Source organism: Quercus suber, unplaced genomic scaffold, assembly GCF_002906115.3.
Source record: "Quercus suber isolate HL8 unplaced genomic scaffold, Cork oak 2.0 scaffold_40, whole genome shotgun sequence".
Lineage (NCBI taxonomy): Eukaryota > Viridiplantae > Streptophyta > Magnoliopsida > Fagales > Fagaceae > Quercus > Quercus suber.
This window is the reverse complement of record NW_027069505.1, coordinates 1,895,718-1,900,218: the sequence shown is the minus strand read 5'-3', so window position 1 is coordinate 1,900,218 and position 4,501 is coordinate 1,895,718.

Here is a 4,501-nt window from a genome sequence, read left to right as displayed (position 1 = left end):
CTAAACCTAAGGATTCTACCCATTCTAAGGATAAGATACATGGTAAACCTGCTTGGGTTTGTCACTATTGTGGAAAGTCTGAACACATTCGTCCTAAATGTTACAAGCTTCAAGCTGCTAAGAGAGCAAACAAACCAAATGTGCTTGTACCTCAAGCACAAGATCCTATGGCACTCATTGGTGAATTGGTAAAGGCGTTGAACCTTTATTCCAATCTTGGAGTTGGAAATCATGCAAATGTGAATAAGAACTCCAATGCTCATGGTGCATCTAAAAGGTTTTGGATGTAAAAGACTCGACCCAATTGAGTCTTTCTGACATGATCCTTGTGCTTCATTGCTCATTCCTTTGTGACCATTGTTATTTGGTTTTTTCTATTTTTCTTTGTTCTAGGACTTGCATTGCATTACATTCATGCATTTCATTCTAGGATTTATTTGTTTTCTCTTATAATAATAATAATAAAAAATAAAAATAAAAAAGGAGAAAAACAAAATATGTTAAGCACTATGTTTCTTGGTTTTTGAAAACAAGGTTGGTCAATTTATTTACACATAACATGTCTTATGTACCTTGTTTAGCGTTGATGAGCTTATTTATTGCACTTGACTAGTTGAAGGTTTGTAGTGCATGTTGTGTGGGAAAGATGTTTATGGTTTTTTATCACTTTGTCTTGATCTTGAAGTCATATGTTATTTAACTGTCGGACTTGATCCTTTTGAGAAATATTTTTTTAAAGGAAAGAATTAAATAATTTAATACTTAATTACAAATTTTTTACAGTCAAATCTATTTAATTTTTTGTTTTGTTGATGAAAACCTATTTAATTTTTTATTTATTAAGGCTTTAAATAGTTTTTTTTATTTTATTTTTTTTTTATCTTTAATAAAAAAAAATGTCAAATGGTTAATTCAAATTTGATGGACTACTAGAAAAATATATATTTAGTAAACTAAGTTTAGCACAATTACTTTGGATATCTTAATGGTTGAGGGAGTTCTCTTAAGAAATTCCTTTATGATATCTCAAGATCAATCCTTCATAAACTTCCTATATATTTTTGTTATGAATTATGAGTTATTAAACTAGGCTAATAGGTTAGGCCAACGAGCTGGGCAACAGGTTGGGCTACTGGGCTAGCCCACCGGGTACCCATGGGCATAAAAAATAGCCCATGGCCTGACCCACTAGGCTAGTGGGCTACCCATGGGCCTCAATAACAATGGGCTGGGCCGCCCATTAGCCCAGTGGGCCGTCGGGTTTCTGGGTCGGGCTGTGGGCCATGGGCTATTTGATGACCCTTATGCATATCATAAGATTCTGTGCTTGAGAAAGTGTAGCACATGCACAAAAAGAACATAAGGTGATGCCTCAGCTTAATTGCTTAATGCTTAAAATTGGTGTGTACTATTAGACTTGATGCCATCTCACATAATTAAAATTGGTGTGTATTATTAGGCTTGATGCCATCTCACATAATTATGAGGCAAAAATATAAGAAACTTACATGATTGCAAGCTTTTGTTATAAGAGATGTGGGAGTTATAGGATGTAACTCTTTAGGTGATAGTCTCTTTTAAATTCTGTGTGATGAATTTTGTAGACTTTGTGATTGATTTCTATTCACATATCACCTTACATGTATCTCAAGTTTTTGCTAGTTTGCACACACTACACAAGTTACTCTTTGCTAAACACTGTATATGTTATTGTGTGTGTTTTTGGTCTGACCAACCAAGTTTGAAAAATACCTTGAGTTTATGCAAAACATTTTTTTTGCTTGTGAATTTAAAGGAAGAACTGGCTGAAACTTTACCTTGGAGAAACTGGGATTACAAATTTGGATTTTTGAAAAAGCATTCTATTTCATCTCATACTCATGCATTGTGTTTCATTGTTTTTAATGCTTTGAGGAGTTATTTTCAAAAATTGGTTTGAGTTTTTCAAAACTGAAATTTTTCTCAAAATACTGTGATCCACTGCCTGTTTCGATCGATCCATTCTTAAAAAAAAAAAAAAAAGGAGAAAAGCAAAATATGTTAAGCACTATGTTTCTTGGTTTTTGAAAACAAGGTTGGTTAATTTATTTACACATAACATGTCTTATGTACCTTGTTTAGCGTTGATGAGTTTATTTATTGCACTTGACTAGTTGAAGCTTTGTAGTGCATGTTGTGTGGGAAAGATGTTTATGGTTTTTGATCACTTTGTCTTGATCTTGAAGTCACATGTTATTTGACTGTCAGACTTAATCCTTTTGAGAAATGCATAAATAACCATCTTACCACTGTTCACTAGCCAATCATGAACACCTTAGTGCATATCATAAGATTCTGTGCTCAAGAAAGTGTAGCACATGCACAAAAAGAACATAAGGTGATGCCTCAGCTTAATTGCTTAATGCTTAAAATTGGTGTGTACTATTAGGCTTGATGCCATCTCACATAATTAAAATTGGTGTGTATTATTAGGCTTGATGCCATCTCACATAATTATGAGGCAAAAATACAAGAAACTTACATGATTGCAAGCTTTTGTTCTAGAAGATGCGGGAGTTATAGAATGTAACCCTTTAGGTGATAGTCTCTTTTAAATTCTGTGTGATGAATTTTGTAGACTTTGTAATTGATTTCTATTCACATATCACCTCACATGTATCTCAAGTTTTTGCTAGTTTGCACACACTACACAAGTTACTCTTTGCTAAACACTGTACATGTTATTGTGTGTGTTTTTGGTCTGACCAACAAAGTTTGAAAAATACCTTGAGTTTATGCAAAACATTTTTTTTTGCTTGTGAATTTAAAGGAAAAACTGGCTGAAACTTTACCTTAGAGAATCTGGGATTACAAATTTGGTTTTTTGAAAAAGCATTTCATTTCATCTCATACTCATGCATTGTGTTTCATTGTTTTTAATGCTTTGAGGAGTTATTTTCAAAAATTGGGTTGAGTTTTTCAAAATTGAAATTTTTCTCAAAATACTGTGATCCACTGCCTGTTTCGATTGATCCATTCTGTTTTTCGATCGATCGAAAATATTTAAAATCCTTTTTAAAACTTTCAGAGTGATTCGATCAATCGAATGTAATTTTCGATCAATCGAAAGTCGTGAATCAGGTTTTTTAAATAGTACTCTTTGACTTATTCCACTCCTTTTTCAAAAGTCTTTTTCAAACTTTCTTTTCTCTCTCCGACTAGGCAAGGATCTACAGCGATTTTTTGTCGTTTTCCTCCAAAATTTTTGCAAGAATTCTCTTTCCTCAAGCCGGTATGTCTCTTTTGCCCCTCATTTTTGAGTTTATTTGCATTTTTCATGCATTTTACCTCATATTTTCGAACCTCTTTCTTTTTGGAATTTTTGATGTTTCAAGCCCAATTTTGTGAAATTGATCAATGGGTTTTTATAGGAACAAGCTATAAACATGTTCTTGATAGTTTAATTTGATCAATTTTGGGTTTTGTGGAAAATTGAAAATTCTAGGGTTTATAATTGTTCCGAATTGGGGATTTGTTCAATTAGGTTGAATTTGATAAAATTGGCTTATTGATTGAATGTAATTAGGCATTATCATCTATGGATTGTATTTTGTAATGCTTAATTCATCAATGTGCTTCAAAATTTTACAAGTGGTTTTCAAATTTTTGGGGTTTTTGGACAGAAACTCTATGCTCGAGCCAATTTTGTGAAATTGAACTTAAAATTGAACATTGTTTACTGCATTAATACATGCATCATGGCATTTTAACTATTCATGCATCATATAGTTTTTTTAATATATTTTTTGGTGCTAACTTGCAATCTGCCCTTGGTTTTTATTTGTTTCTCTTTTGGTTTTCTCTTGTGTCTCTGTCCTTTCCTTAGCATCATGCCTAGGAAAACTAGGGCTCGTAGGTCTGTCCCTTCACCTATTCCTTCCCCTCCGTCCTTTGATTGTGAGAAATTTCTGAGTGAGAAAAATCATGAGATCTTTGAGAAGCTGAACCTTAAGCGTAAGATATGGTCTGAGCGTTCTGTCATTCTAGATGAGTTAGATCCTGCCATTAGGGAAAACTTAGAGCATAGGGGCTGGCTTCCCTTGGTGGATATTTCTGATCCTCCTTCATCTGCTACCTTGATTCGAGAGTTCTACTCGAACATCTCGATCTGCGTCTATGATTCCAACACTTTTCATCACTGGGTCATCTATCCAGTGGGGTTCTGATCTTAAGATCACCACTGTTGAGCTTTCTGAGCTTCACTATCTTTTCTTTCGGATAGCGTGTCACTGCTTTTGGCCTATCTCTCATCTGCACACCATTCCTCTCGAGAGGTGTGTATTTTTGTACGCTCTAGTTACTGATGCTCCTATCAGTTTTCCCCATTTGTTCCTTCATTCTTTGAACGAAGTGTATAGGAGTTCATCTTCTTCTCATGCCCTGGTTCATCCTATTTTTATTCATAGGATTCTTCTTTATCTTGATCTTAGTGGTTTTCCCTCCTCTAAGCCTGTGCATATCA